General features: G+C 51.4%; 1 protein-coding gene across 1 annotated transcript in view; it reads left to right on the top strand.

The window, feature by feature from the left end:
- ATP2B2 (ATPase plasma membrane Ca2+ transporting 2) overlaps positions 1-15,661 on the top strand; it is a 365,210-nt gene that overhangs the window by 66,071 nt on the left and 283,478 nt on the right. Inside the window, exon 2 of the mRNA XM_065933889.1 lies at positions 11,630-11,674. The gene's annotated coding sequence lies outside the window, so the exon portion shown is untranslated. The remainder of the gene's footprint in view (positions 1-11,629; positions 11,675-15,661) is intronic.

Below are 15,661 nucleotides of genomic sequence, written 5' to 3'. Positions count from 1 at the left end.
CGGGGCTGGGCTGCAGAACTGATCCGTGTGGGGTAGGGGCTGTGTGCACCGCTATGAGCTTCCCCTTTCCTGCTAACTGACCATCTCAGAGGAAGAAACTGTTCTTCCTGTACCTGAGGAAGCAGATGAAAGACTTGCCTTCAGAGACTGAATTCCTTCTCCAGGTGGCTCAGTGGTAAAGAGCCTGCCTGCCAATGCAGAAGATGCGGATTTGATCCTTGGGTCAGGAACATTCCGTGGGGAAGGAAAAGGCAATCCACCCCAGTATTCTTGCCTGGGAGATCCCCTGGACAGAGGAGCCTGGTGGGCTACAGTCCATGGGGCTGCAGAGTCGGACATGGCTTAGTGATTGAGCACACATGTAGGAGACAAAGGACGTGGGATCAAATCCCTGCTCTGCCTCCTGCCCCAGCTGTGTGACATCACGCAAGTGACTCCCCTCCCCTGAGCATCACTTTCCTCATCTCTAGACTGGGCTAATATCACCACCTGTCTCTCAGTTGGAGGGAAGTAGAGTCAGCCATCAATGTGAATGTGCTTCATAAAGTCTTAAATGCAGTATTTGTATTCGAAGAAGTTAATTAGTCAGGATCATGAAGCTGGTTTTCACTAAAAAGTATCCAGCCCTTAAGTACTGCCCTCCTTTGTCTATGAGGATCCTGTGAAGTGCATGACTGCGCGTGTGCATGCTCAGTCTTTCAGTTATGTCCAACTCTTTGCGGACACCTGGACTGCAGCCTGCCAGGCTCCTCTGTCCATGGGATTTGCCAGGCAAGAATACTGGAGTGGATTGCCTTTTCCATCTCCATGGGATCTTCCCAACCCAAGATTCTATACCACTGTGCTACCTGGGAAATCCCATTTTCACACCTTTTGTTGGGAAGTCCAGATCATATGAAACCAGTAGGCAAAGAGCAGTGCCCGCCTCCTACCAGGGCGAGTGGTCATTCTATCCTGGGGGTGTGGCGTGTCCCTCAGGCCTGTCCTCTGGCCCTGCTTGGACTCTTTGCTCTGGGATTCAGGTGTGTTGACAGTCAGTGCTAAGAGGCTCAGCCCTCCCTCAATGCACAGCATCGATACCCATGTAGGTCATAAGAGGATTTCTGCCTTTGCGTTGCTTGGCAATATTTTGTTTGAATGAATTTATGCCAGGGATTAATATAGTTTGTGAGCTGAACTGCTTACTTGGCAGGAAGGCGGAAATGAACAGGGTTTTAAGAAACCTGATGTAGAAACAGTTTCTAGAATGAGGGCGTGTAGATGAAGCTTAGGGGTGCAGGTGGACCCCAGACGGAAGTGTCCGTGGCTTTCATCCACGCTGGGCCATGTCCCCACTGTGAGACTCTGCATATGCAACCAAAGCTAACCATCTCTTCTCAGAATAACCATCGCTGAGCGGTGAGACTGCGCAACGCCTGGCAGGCAGCACGTGCTCCACAAATGAAGGGTCAGTCCTGGGGGAGCGGGCTGCACACCCCCGGCCCCTGAAGGGCCTGGGCCACAGGATCTCACACATCACAGACTCCACGTTACTTTTGAAATTCCCGTACTGACCACACTTGATTTGTAACCTCCCAAATCAGTACTCACGGTGCTTTTGCGGTCTTTGGCAGAAATGTGAGGAATGGCCAAAACTGTGAGTCACCCAGTGCGCAGGTTCCCAGCTGAATCTGAGTGGGGTGTCACTCTGCTCTTGTGTTTTAGCTGTCACATGTCAACCAGTGTGCTTCCTTGTGGTCTACTTGTGACCACGCTTTCCATGTTTTTGCACTTTTTCTTGGTGATTTTGCTGGTTTAAATGACCCCCAAGGGCAGTGTCGAAGTGCTGTCCGTTGTGTTTAAGCCAGGAAGGCTGTGCTGGGTCTTATGGAGAAAACACAGGCTTTGTTCAGATGTGAGTTATGGTGCTGTGGGCTGTGAGTCCAATGTTGATTAATCAACAGGAGGTACTAATAAGATGCATATATAGAAACACACATAAATCAAGGTTATGTGTGGATCAGTTGATGAAAATGTTGTCAACTGAGGCTCACAGGAACCTGTTCCTGTATTTTCCCTGGGAGTAGTGGTTGACTGTTCAGCATTTGTAAAGATTTTATAGAACATAACTACCACTAATGACAAGGATCAACTGTCTATCAGTAGTTATTGTCATCATGATTGTTTTTATTCTTCAGAAGGAAGTCAAAAGAGGTTGGGTTTGGAGTTCTCCCAACTTGACAGCAGTTGTGAGGATCAAATGTGATAAAGGCTGTGAGGGGCGGTTGTAAACTGTCAAGTCTTCACATAGGCATTGTAAATGGCATCACTTGATTGCATGGGCATTCTGCTCCAGGGAAGTCCTCCTGCACTGAGGATGCTGGGGAGGTCCTGCCTTCATCCAAAGGGCTGAGACTGAGCTCCGGGGCCTTAATAAATCTCATTGAAAGGTGACGGGATATACCAGTGGACCTCAGATTCACTACTTCCTGCATATTAGCCAGAGTCCCTTGGACAGCAAGGAGATCAAACCGGTCAGTCCTAAATGAAATCAGCCCTGAATGTTTATTGGAAGGATTGATGCTGAGGCTCCAATACTTTGGCCACCTGATGTGAAGAATTGACTCACTGGAAAAGACCCTGATGCTGGGAAAGATTGAAGGCAGGAGGAGAAGGGGGCGACAGAAGATGAGATAACTGGATGGCATCACTGACTCAATGGACATGAATTTGAGCAAACTCAGGGAGATAATGGAGGACAGAGGAGCCTGGTGTGCTGCAGTCCTTGGGGTCACAAAGAGTCAGACACAACTGAGTGACTGAGTGTAGGTCATGTCTAAGAAAAGCTAAATCTGACTGAAGGATGCTGTTCCTACTGGCAGTGCTGGTCATGCTCGGGGAGGCTTTGGCCTCTGATAGGTCTGCAGGGGTGGGGTGGGGGATTAGGTCATAGGATGCTGAGATAGCAGGACTCATTTGACTCACACCCCCTCACCCACTTTACACATGAGAAAAGAAGGGGCCAGCAAAGGGAGCGAATTCATCCAAAGTGAAAGTTGCTCAGTTGTGTCCGACTCTCTGTGACCCCAAGAACTATAGAGTCCATGGGATTCTCCAGGCCAGAATGCTGGGATGAGTAGCCTTTCCCTTCTCCAGGGGATCTTCCCAACCCAGGGATCAAACCCAGGTCTCCTGCATGGCAGGCGAATTCTTTACCAACTGAGCCACCAGGGAAGCCCAAATTCATCCAAGGTCATAGACTAAAACAACATGAGAACCTGAGATTCTGGGCTCCCTGGGCAGTGTCACTCAATTTTGCCTCGAAGTCTTACTGGTGAAATGGGGGAAAGGGTCTTTGTTTCTACCAGTCTGTCATGGCATCTGAAATTGCACCATAAATTCTTTTGTTTTAGAGAAATTTCTGCTAGTTCTCTAACAATGGATACCGTTGGATGGATGAAGTGGGGAGGGAGAGTGTAAGTCATCAGCCATGGAATTAATTCATTAATTTCTCCATCCATCCCCATCTCTCCCATCTATCCACTTTTCTGATTCTTCAACCGTTCCATCCAGCCACCCACTGAACTTTCTACCCATCCATCTGCCATCCACCCATCTGTGCCTCTGACCACATTCTCGCTGAACACCAGTTCTGCACCTGGCTGTGGGGTAAAGAGATGAGTGCATCTCAGGTCCAGCCTCTTCAGGACCCCAGTTCCCCAGTGGCAGCAGGTCTCTGAGGGCACATTTCCCCTGCCTGGCGAGGACCACACACTCAGGGAGATCTTCACAGCCTGGCTGCACAAGGAAGAGACGGCCCAGGGAAAGGCCCTGAATTCTTCATCTCAGCCCTTGCAGTTAACTGGCCGTGTGGCTGGGGAGGGCCACTGCCCTCTGGACCTATTGTTCCCGTCTGCGATGTGGGCAGGTTGGACTCCATGAGCGTTGCCCAGACTCCAGTCATTCACCTGCCCCCGCCTCACCTGTACATGAGATCACCTGTCCTGAAAAGCACTCTGTCTTTTTATTCAAAGGAACTCACTTTTTAAAAAAACCAAAATGAAACCTTGTCGTTTAGTTGCTAAGTCATGTCTAATTCTTTGCAACCCCATGGACTGCAGCGCGCCAAGCTTCCCTGTCCTTTACTATCTCCTGGAGTTTGCTCAGACTCATGTGCATTGAATCAGTGATGCTACCCAACTATCTCATCCTCTGTTGCCCCCTTCTCATCATGCCCTCAGTCTTTCCCAGCATCAGGGACTCATTGGAACAGACCCTGATGCTGGCAAATGAAACCTTATTGCCTATCATAAATGGGGAAAAATGGTAACAGCTGTTATAAATAGAAAGTAACCATAAAGATACTTTAAAAAAAAAAGGCAAAGTGCTGGTTAGATTCGAGGTGGACATTGCTTCCCGCTGGTGGAGGCCTGCAGGTCTGGTTAGGAAAGAGCTTAGAGGGAGGCTGGGCAGGTGTTAGAGGTGAGACAGGACTACGCGGAGACCGTGTACAGGCTAGTTTTCCCCACAGTGTGCCTGGATAGCACGGGGTGGTGGTGGGGAGGGGTCACCCCTGGAGGGTCCGTGGGTGTGGGCGTCACTCCTCACAGAGGCGCTTCCCTGACCTCTCTCTCCTGTGCCCTCTGAATGTGCCCCGGGCCTGCCCCCTCCCCAGCCACTCACACCACCTCTGCAAGCCTCCCAGAAGCCAAGGGTCAGCAAGCCGTGAGCCGGATTCTGTAACTCAAGCCAGGGGGTATCTGCTTCAAATCCTGATGCAGGAGAGAAACCAATATGGAAATCTGAAGCCGTGCCATCCGCGAGCCCAACGGCGTCAGGTGCTGCCTGTCACTCGGAGAGGACCCTGGCCCGTTCTAATCTTACCTGCGGCCCCCAGACTCCTCCACCCCATCTCCTCCGACCCCACCCTCCCTTGACCCAGGGATCGCAAAGCCCATGACCACCCCCAGGGTGAAGCCTTCCTGAATCTCCCTGTGGCATTAGCAGGTCTGATCAGAGAAAAATATCTATTAGCTACTCTAAGACCTGAAGTGTGCCCACTCTTCTCACCCCTGGAAGACAGGCAGCCTGGGAGAGCCAGGAGGCCCAGGCTTGGGGTGCTCTGTGCTCCCACGGCTCCCTACGCTGCCTCACCTCTGAAATCCTGGGGGCTGTGGTGCCTCCTGCAGCCACGGACTTCAAGGGTATTATTTACTTGAAAAAATGCTCTGTTTTGGATTCAGATTTCAGGAGGATATTTGAAATGATGAGCCTGCTGCCAGCTCTGTTGAAGACACAGGAAAGCCCACTTTTTCCTCTGGCCTTGGCTCCCGCCTGGGGCACTGGAGGAGGGGTCATCTTCGTACCACCCAGCCCCCACCGCCCAGATCTGAACAGCCAAGCCAGAAAAACAGAGAAGGGGAAAAAATGTTAAAAAAAAAAAAAAAGTCTGGGCTTTGTCTTAGAAAGTGCTTTTTTCTCTCTGGTTAATAATTATGTTCTCTCATGCAGGCCTTATCATTCATTCATTCATTTGTTCGTTCCAGCAGGCTGGTGTGTGACTGACAAGCACCTGTAGGTTATTTATAGCTCGTGTCCCTCTTGGTACACCCCTTGTAAAATATTTTAAACATCACCCCTGTACCCAGACATATTTATTGAACACACACTGTGTGTTTCAGGCACTGAGCTCGTCAAGCCCCGGAACACATTGGTGCCCAAACGTGGTCACTCTCTCAAGAGCTTACGGTCCTCTGCTGGAGGAGATACACCCGTGGTCGCCGGGCAGGACTGGCTGTGGCAGAGACCCAGACATGGCACCCGCCACGGGAGCTGGGGGAGGGCACCCTCCCGCCTTGGCCAGAAATGCAGCCGAGACATTTCGGAGCAATCACCCAGAGGGTGAAATTCCACACCTCAGACTCTTATTGAATCCCCTCATTGACAGAACAGGAGGGTACCTGAGAGCTCTTTGAGGCCAGCATTCCCAAAGTGGGTTCTGAGAAATGCTAGTTTTGTAGGTGTTAATAGACATTCAAAATAATCAACATGCCCTTGTGACATACTTGGGGGTAGCCTGCTGTGGGCCCCCAAAAATGTCTAGATTTGTGGGTGATTTGACCACTCTGCTTTTTCTTCTCATCCCTTGGAAAAGTGTCCTATTTATACTTCATCTCTTTCCATCCTCCTTCCAGCTCAAATAGGATCAACTCCACAAGGTACAATTTGAGCGGGTACGTAACCCAACATTATGCCAGGAAAGGGCTTTCCTGATGGCTCAGTGGTAAAGAATCCACCTGCCATTGCAGGAGACCTCAGTTCAATCCCTGGATCTGGAAGATCCACTGGAGAAGGAAATGGCAACCCACTCCAGTATTCTTCCTTGGGAAATCCCATGGACATAGGAGCCTGGCGGCTTACAGTTCATGAGGTTGCAAAAGAGTCAGACACGACATAGCGACTAAACAACAGCAAATAGACATTGCTCCTTAAGAAGTCTGAAAGTCAAAAGTTAGTTTGGTAAATACTGCATCAAGCAAAGCTAAGTCAGCTGTTTCTGTGTTGTAGGACTTATCAGAGCCTCATGTATTCATCAGTTTGTGAAATATACAAGGGTGGCAGGGGTTAAAGGGAGCGTCTCAAAAGGCTGGTGCTTCCCTAGAGTTTATTCAGGGGGACTCTATTCTAGTCCAACCCCTTGGTCACAGATAAGGAAACCGAGGCCCAGAGAGTGGCTGTTGTTCACTCGATAAGTTGTTTCCAACTCTGCGACCCCATGGACTATAGAACACCAGACTCCTCTGTCTCCACTGTCTCCTGGAGTTTCCTCAAACCCATGTCCATCGAGTCGGTGATGCCATTCAACCATCTCATCCTCTGTCACCCTTTCTCCTGTCTTCAATCTTTCCCAGCATCAGGGTCTTTTCTAAGGAGTCAGTTCTTCACATCAGGTGGCCAAAGTATTGGAGCTTCAGCATTAGTCCTTCCAATGAGTATTCAGGACTGATTTCCTTTAGGATTGACTGGTTTGATCTCCTTGCTATCCAAGGGACTCTCAAGAGTCCTCTCTAGCACCACAGTTGGAAAGCATTCATTCTTCAGCACTGTCCTTCTTTATGGTCCAACTCTCACATCTGTACATGACAACTGGAAGAACCTGGCTCTTGGCCAACATCTCACAGGGAGCAGAGGGCCGAGCTGGGACCAGAATCCAGTACTCCTCCCCTGCCAGCAGGCTGTTTAGGGCATTTGGTTTGGGCTTTGACTGCTTGTGCCGTGTGAAAAGCATGGAATCCATGTGGGCTGAAGCAACCCTGGGGAGATTCCTGGAAGAGGCAGGATGTGTATTAGAAAATCTAAGGCCCCTGCGAGCCAACGCTTTGTGACTTTATTGGCCATACAGTGGTGTCACTGAGAACCAGGTATACACTAGAACCTCATCGATGCCCACTTTGCTGAAAAGGGAATTCAGGATGGGAATGGGTGGGAACCTGAGGAGATGCTAATCTCCCTGAGCTCACAAAAACATGGAAGCACTTGGAAGCCTGTTTTCCAGGTCCCCTCTTCCAGGAAGCCCTTCCCCCACCCTGATTGCTGCCTCTATCAAAGTGATGCCCCCACCCTGAGTTCTCATTCCGGATGTTTTATAGTGTCGTTTTACCCTTCATCTTTACTGTGAGCTTTGTTCTTAGCCAGCGTGAGATCCACACTAGTTTGTAAGCAGTTTGAGAGTGGAATCACTGGTTCATTCTTTGTTATTGTTAATGCTTATCAAGAATTCACCATTGCCAGGCACACGTGCGCCAGCCCTCCATATATCCCCCTGCATCCTCTCATTTTATCTCCATCGCGGCTCTCTCCAGTGGCTATTTCTGTTCCCATATTATGGAAGAGAAAAGTGAGGCATGGGAGGTAGAAGTGACTTGCTCGAGAACATGGGCAAGTAAATGACGAAGTGGAGATTTGAACCCAGGCCTTCATTTCTCCTTATGGCCTGGCTTGTAAAATTGGATGGAATTGGGTTGTGCGTAATCCCACAGGCAGGCATCTCAGGTGGCTCAGTGGTAAAGAATCCGCCTGCAGTGCAGGAGACATGGGTTCGATCCCTGATCCGGGGGAGGAAATGACAACCCACTCTAGTATTCTTGCCTGGAAACCCCATGGACAGAGGAGCCTGGTGGGATATAGTCTATGGGGGTTGCAAAGGAGTCAGACATGACTGGGCAACTAAACAGCAGTCCCACAGGCATCCTGCTCTCTGGGGCCAGTGACCTGAGGTTGGGGGTTGGGACCACCCCCGCCCACCCAAGGACCGTGCTCTGAGCTCAGCCCTGTCTCTGCTGGTTCACTGTAAGAGGATCTGGGACGCGAGGCGTGGTCACCTGCAGTGTAGGAGTGCAGGAGTCATAGACTGACTGTAGGCCTGGCCTTCAGGCCTCCACACCCTCTGCTCCTGTGCCCGGACCTGCCCCGGGCCTTGTGTACCTGGTCTCACTCATCCTCATGTCTCTGCAGCACTTCCTAGGCTGGGAGTCTGGCCGTTTTCCCACCAGTCACCCCTCCTCCTGCCCTTTCACCTTTACTTATGGACAAGAAAACATGGATGCAGGATTCATGGCTGTGCCCGTGTGGACAAAATGTTAACACTGGTGATATCCAAGTGCCACCGTCCCTGCCAGCCTGCCCGGGCCGGGGGCCGAGGTCTCCTTTCTTCTGTGATTAAAGATTCACCAGCGAGGACAGGTTGCTCATCAGTCTTTCATCCTCACAGTCCCTGTTGGAGAAGACAGGGCACTGCTCGTGAGGCAGTCCTGGCTGCCCACTCGTAAGTCCAGCCTGGGCCCTGGCCACCGTGTGCATGAGTTCAAGGCCTGGAGTAGGGAGCAGGTGGACCCAGCCCAGCCTGGGGAGGCCCCTAGAACATCACGGAAGGACACTCGTCATGACTGGTGACTGATTCTGCTTTCTGCCTCACATGGGCTGAATATCAGGGAGAGGCCCAAAGAGGCTCAGAAAATGAGTGTGTGGAACTAAATAGTCAGGAGCCAGGTAAACAACCCATAGGTAGGGGCTTCCCAGGTGGCTCAGTGGTAAAGAATCTCCCTGCAATGCAGGAGATGTGGGTTTGATCCCTGGGTTGGGAAGATCCTCTGGAGGGGAATTGGTAACCAACTCCAGTATTCTAGCCAGGGAAATCCAATGGACAGAGGATCTTGGTGGGCTACAATCGATAGGAGTCGCAAAGAGTTGGACATGACTTAGGGACTAACAACAGCAAATCCTGTCTAGTTACAACTATGGGGTATATATGCTAGAAAGTTGTTAAGCGAGCGGGAAAAAGAAATGGTAATTATGTGATATGATGCAGGTATTAGCTAATGCTACAGTGATCATCACTTTGCAGTATGTCTATCTAATGACAGGTGCACCTTAAACTTACATAATGTTATACATCAATTATATCTCAGTAAAGCTGGAAATATATATACCCTCTGCATTCTAACCAAAGTTAGAAAAAAACTCCCAACACCACAAAACATTTCCTGGGATGATGTGTGTGAGGCCCTCCGTAAGGGGCCAGCTTGGGAAAAACATCCTAGTTGGCAACTCTCATTTTTAATATTATTGTCATCGATATTGTTGCCCCGGCGACAGACCTCACCCGACGTGCTGGTCTAAGGCACGGCAGATAACTCCTCTGGAGCTCATCTTCCTCTTCTGTCACACCACTGCGGTACCTGCCTCACAGATTTGGGATGAGGAGAGGATGAACTGGGATCCCTTGATGTTAGTGGTCACTAGTAAAATCGTTATCAAGGAAACAGCCTGACACCAGTCTCCTGACTCGGCCTGGCCCTCGTGTGTCCCAGACTGGGAGGCAGGGACAGCCTGGCAGGACGGCTGGACACGGGCTCTGCCGCCTCTGGCTGTGACCAGGGCAGCCCTCCCGCCTCTCCTGGCCTCAGTCTCTCCCTCTGTATGGAGCAGGCGATCTCCTAGGTCCCTTCTGGCTGCTCTGGCTTCCACGAAACTGCAGGCGGCTGCCCCTTGCGAGGCGCGTGCTTTTCCCAGAAGTGGTTTGGGGAGGGGAAATCTGTGTCAGCCTCGTGCCAGTGGATCCCCTGCAGCTCTGCGCCCCGATCTCTGGGAACCCTGGGCTGTCTTTCCGGGAAGAGCACAGCCTGGCTCTGTAGGGAGGGGAATTTGATGGTGTCCAGTGAAAGAGGACAGGTTGGGGTGGCGATGGGAGCCCAGGGCCCTGCACTTGTTGGCGGACGGAGCGCCAGGTGCGAGGGGATAGGGGGGCAGCTAGAGCAGGGGCGGAAAATGCAGGCAAGGCCAAGTGAGCAGAATAGAGAGGCTCTGGCACAATTAGGGACAGCTAATAGCTGTTGGGATGGAACCGAGCTTCTGACACCTTGAAGGACCTGGTCAGCCTTGGCTTAGGTATGGGTCCAGTGTGAACAGGGCAGGGGAGCGGGAGGCAGGGCCGCTGCGCTGGACTCTGCCATTCACCCCTGGAGACCCGCTGGCCGCCCTTCTCCCCCGCTGTGCTGGGAGGAGACCCGGAGGGCTGGCTGCATCCGTTCAGCTCCTGCCCCCTCGCCGGCTTCCTGTTGGCTCTGCCCCTGGGGAGCCCTGGCAAGCCCCAGAGCGAGGGGCAGGGAGCTGTTGACGTAGTTAGTCTTCCAGCTGTGCCCCGGGGGTCCCCGTGGGCTGGCTGCGTGCCTTGCCCACAGGTGACAGCTCCCGTCAGGGGTCTTTCCTTGCAGCCCATTCTGTGCCTAGGTCTGGAAACTATTTCTTCCTCCCACCTGCTTCCAGATGAGGGGTGGTGGTGATAAACCTTTTGCTCCCGCCAGGGGAACTGTACCACTGCTGCTCACAACTTTGTCAAGAGGTCCTTTATGAGCCTCTCAAGACCCGGCCTCCTACAGCTCCCCAGAGCTGCAGAGCAAGGTACTGGACAGGGATCCTGGGGAGGGGGCAGCAGGACCCCTGACCCCAACTTCACCTGGAATCTGATTCCATCTTCTCACCCTTGATTACTCCAAGGGATGGGCCTGGGATCTCCCCCGTGCCCCCATCACCTGTCCCAGAATTCTGTCTGTGTGTCTGTAGCAGAGAAGGGAAAGATCGGGTAGGGAGCCCGGCAGAGCCAAGAGGACAGCCCTGCTCGACCCCAGCCCATCACTGTCCTATCCACACATAGCACAGAGGTGCAGCTCTCCTGGGAGGAGTCAGAAAGATAGGCTTTTGCATGCAGTCCCTCAGCTTCTGGGCTTCCCCGGTGGCTCAGCAGTAAAGAATCTGCCTGCAATGCTAGAGACTCAGGGTAGGCAGGTTTGATCCCTGGGTCGGGAAGATCCCCTTGAGAAGGAAATGGCAACCCGCTCCAGTATTCGTGCCTGGGAAATCCCATGGACAGAGGCACTTCCTGGGCTACTGGACTGGGGGTGGCAAAGAGTCAGGCACGAGTGAGCACTCACCGTTATCATCCACCATCCTTGGCTTCTAAATACTGGGATCAGTTCAAACATGAAATTTTAAGCAAATACTAAATTTCAGTCAGCTTCAGATCCCTGGCCACTGGTCTGGAGCCCAGAAAACACAGACCCCTCTGACAGGCTTTTCTGATCTTTGCTTGTAGGCTTCCCGCACCTGGCGTGTGGACTGAGGGCGGCCCAGGAGACAGGTGAGTGTGAGACTGAGACCCCTGGTTCACCTGGGGTGCTCTGCATCCCGTTTACACTTCAGCGCCGACAGTGGCCCCATTAGGAAATCCCTGGGTTGCAAACCACTTGTCTGTACAGTCAGCCACCCCCGGGCCTCCCTAGCCCCTCCTGACACTGACACTTCACTCCTTGACCCCTGAGGACCTGCGGGTAGCGGGGGAGGAAAAGGAAGCAAGAAGCAGAAGGGAAGCTGCGGTTTGGACACATACCCTGTGGCTGTGACTTTCCCCTTACGTCCTGCAGGGCCTGCGTGTTGCCGCCTTACCTCGCCGTGACGTTCCACCAAAACAGAGGGGCGCTTGGGCTAGCCCGTGTCCTTTTGAGATAAAGGCCCATGTTCCTGGGTGGGTTACACAGCTCTCATTTCAGTCATTCACACTTCAGTATCTTTTAACGCCATCGGATTATTTTTCAATTATTATGTGACTGAGGTCAGCCACACCGAGGGGGTATTATTGACTCGGGGACTTGAGAAAGGGGAGCCCTGCGGGGAGGGCCTTGGCTCAGCCTCCATGGGGCCTGGAATGGAACAAGGGCCTGGAAGCCCACAGAGGACGTTCCTGGAGCTTCATGACTGTCCATTCGTTTACAGACGTTAGGAAACACAGCCCCTTTGCCTGGGGGGCTGCCTAGGAGTTCTGTCAATGGCTATGGGCTGCCACTTCACTCACAACCTTGGAGCAATCAGAGAAATTGTCCTACCACGGGGTGGGTGTGTGCAGGGCTCAGTGGAATCAGCAGTCACGCCAGGGCATTTGGGGCTTCCCAGGTGGCTCAGTGGTAAACAATCCGCCGGCCAATGCAGGAGATGCAGGTTTGATCCCTGGGTCAGGAAGATCCCCCCGGAGTAGGAAATGGCAACCCACTCCAGTGTTCTTGCCTTAGAGAATCCCACGGACAGAGAAGCCTGGCAGGTTACAGTCCAAGGGGTCACACAGAGTCAGACACAACTGAATGACTGAGCACCCACGCACACCAGGGCATTTGATGGGAGACAGCCGTCTCCACCAACACCCCTCCCTGCTGGCCTGCCACAGTGCCCACATTGCCACCTCCCACATAAGCCCCGGGAAAGGATGAGGAAGGCTTGAAAGCTTCTGTCCAAATGTCATCCATAGGTTAGTTAGGAGAGAATGCGCGATTTGGATTTTCTGTGTTTTCGTAGTTTCACATAGTAAGTGTGTATTACTGCATTGTTTTTACTCCGCTATCTGGAGTGGTCTAGCAAGCCTTGGGCATGTATGTCCATTGTAGAAACTCTCTGATCAGATTAGCCTCAGCAGATGGCAGGGTTTGAGGAGCTGGGACACGTGCAGGTAAGTTTAGTTGGAGAAGTAAAAGGCGGTAGTGGGGAAGGATTAAAGATCTGTCAAAGCTGGACATGCTCTGCTTTTTTTTTTTCTTTATTGGAAGGAGGATGGCAGACTTTAAAAAAAAACTTTTTATTTTATTTTGGCATGTAGCCAATTAACAATGTGATAGTTTCAAGTGGACAGCAGAGGGACTCAGCCATACAGCTACATGTATCCATTCTCCCCCATAACCTCTTCCCGCCCAGGCTTCCACAAAACATTGGGCAGAATTCCCTGTGCTATACAGCAGGTCCTTGTAGATTATCCATTTTAAATATAGCAGTGTGTACATGTCCATCCCAAACTCCCTGTCTATCCCTTCCTCCATCCTCCCTGCTGGCAGCCATAAGTTGGTTCTCTAGTCTGTGAGTGTGCTTCTCTTTTGTAAATAAGTTCATTTGTATCATTTCTTTTTTCGATTCTGCATATAAGAGATGTCCTAGGATATTTCTTCTTCTCTATTTGACTTAATTCAGTCAGTATAACAATTTTTAGGTTCATCCATCTTGCTGCAAGTGGCATCATTTCATCCTTTTCAATGGCTGAGTAATAGTCCATTGTATATATGTACCACATCTTCTTTATCCATTCCTCTGTCAGGGGACATTTAGGTTGCTTCCATGTCTTGAGTATTTATTTCAAATAGGCATGATCTGACTGCTGCTGTGGAGTGAATGGATGGCTGGGAGCTGGGGGGACAGTGGGACAGTTGGGAGGCTGATGCAGTCATCCTGGTAGTGTGGACTTGACGGTGGCCATGGGGAAGTAAACAGAAGCGAATGACAGTCAAGATGTGGGTAGAAAGGAGGAGAGTCACGAGTGAGTACACTTGCAATTTAGGCAAAGGCAGATAGTTGGACACTTGCAGAGGTATTTGGAAGTGCCTTTGCCAAACCTCACCCCACACTGAGCTCCGATAGTCCAACTGCCAGCCACTCAGAGGGCCTCTGACTCACAGTGGCCCCGGCAGGTCGGCCAACAGGGACCTCAGTATCCGGGGACGGGGGAGACCACCTGCCTGAGGTCCCATGTCAGGGCCCAGGCTGGGCTCCAAGACTGTGCCCAGGATTTCAGAGTTGCTGAAGGGATGATCAAATGAGAAAATTTGTCCCCATGAAGCATGACAACTTTGTTTAGCATTTTCCTCTAATTCAGCAAAATCTCTTCCTTCAGCATCTTTCCTGACAGAGAAAAAACTGGCCATTATTCCTAGAGATCCACTCAGTACTGACTTTATTTCTTTTTCAAAAAGTGTTTATTTTTTTAGCATGCTGGATCTTCGTTGCTGTGAGCTTGTCTCCAGTTGCGGCAAGCGGGGCCTACTCTCCAGCTGCAGTGTGAAGCCTCTCATTGAGGCGGCTTCTCTTGCCGTGGAGCGCGGGTTCTAGGGCACGTGGGCTTCAGTAGCTGTGGCTCCTGGGCTCTGGGGCGTAGACTCAGTAGTTGTGGTGCATGGGCTTAGTTGCTCCGTGGCACGTAGGATCCTCCTGGGACAGGGATGCAGCCCATGTTCCCCTCATTGGCAGGTGGGCTCTTCACCACTGGGCCGCCAGGGAAGTCCCTGACTTTGCTTCTCACCTAAATGTCCTGGTGGGTGTTAGCACAGGAGTGAACTGAGTAGCAGCTGACAGGCCTGCTTCTGTCTGCCTCTCACGGGACCCTCACACCAACTCTGGGACACAGGCCAGGAGGCATTGTCAGCATCCTTCCCATTACACAGATAACAAAACTGAGGCTCAGAGGGAGGACGGCCCTCACCCAGAGTGACACAGCTTGGAAATGGGAAAAATGAGACCAAAACCCGAGTCGGGAAATTCCACGTTCTGTGAATTTTTCCCAGTTGTCTCTTTTGCCTTTAACCTCTCAGTAACTTCTAGAGTAAATGAACTGGCACATTTTGCTTTCAGAGCATCTGTTGGTTACCTACTAAGAAAACATTTCTTTTCCTTTCACTCAAACTGCTTGAACTGTATGGCCCTCTTGTGCTTCTTTCCACATCCCTGTGAATACATCTTTAGAACAACCAGCGGCAAAGCAAAGATTCAATAAGACATCATGTCATTGGTACAATACCCTTCCCAGAGTCTGACCAGCTTTCTTGGTGGCACCTGTTTATTCATTTATTTGACAGTCATTTGTTGAGTCGAGTGCTGGGAGAACAGCAGCAAGCAGATCAGGTGTGGCCCCTGCCCTCAAGAGCTGCCGTTCCATTAAGGGAGCAGGACAGTGAACAGCAAAACAAAACGCCATCTCTCCGGCTGTCCAGGCTACAGACAAGAGTGAAGCCAGGGAGAGGAGGTGGGGAAGGGAGGAGGGGAGGCAGTTTTATAGAAGGTAATCAAGGAAGGCGTCTTGGAGGAGGTGGCCTTTCAGATTGAATGTAAGGAATGAGCACATTCCAGGTCAAAGGGAAAAGCAGAAGTCCTGAGGCAGGCCAAAGCTAATCTGGGGACACGGAGAAGCTAGTGTGGACAAAGGGACAGAGCAGGGGAACATGAGGTGGCTGTGACGTCAGGGAGGGAAGTGAGGGCCATATGACAAAGATTCTGCCTTAACGCCAGGGTGGATGGGGGCAGGCATGCAAGGTTTCAAACC

Source organism: Muntiacus reevesi, chromosome 4 (genome assembly GCF_963930625.1).
Source record: "Muntiacus reevesi chromosome 4, mMunRee1.1, whole genome shotgun sequence".
Classification (NCBI taxonomy): Eukaryota; Metazoa; Chordata; class Mammalia; order Artiodactyla; family Cervidae; genus Muntiacus; species Muntiacus reevesi.
The sequence above is the reverse complement of the archived record's forward strand: the minus strand, read 5'-3'. Positions and strand labels throughout refer to the sequence as shown.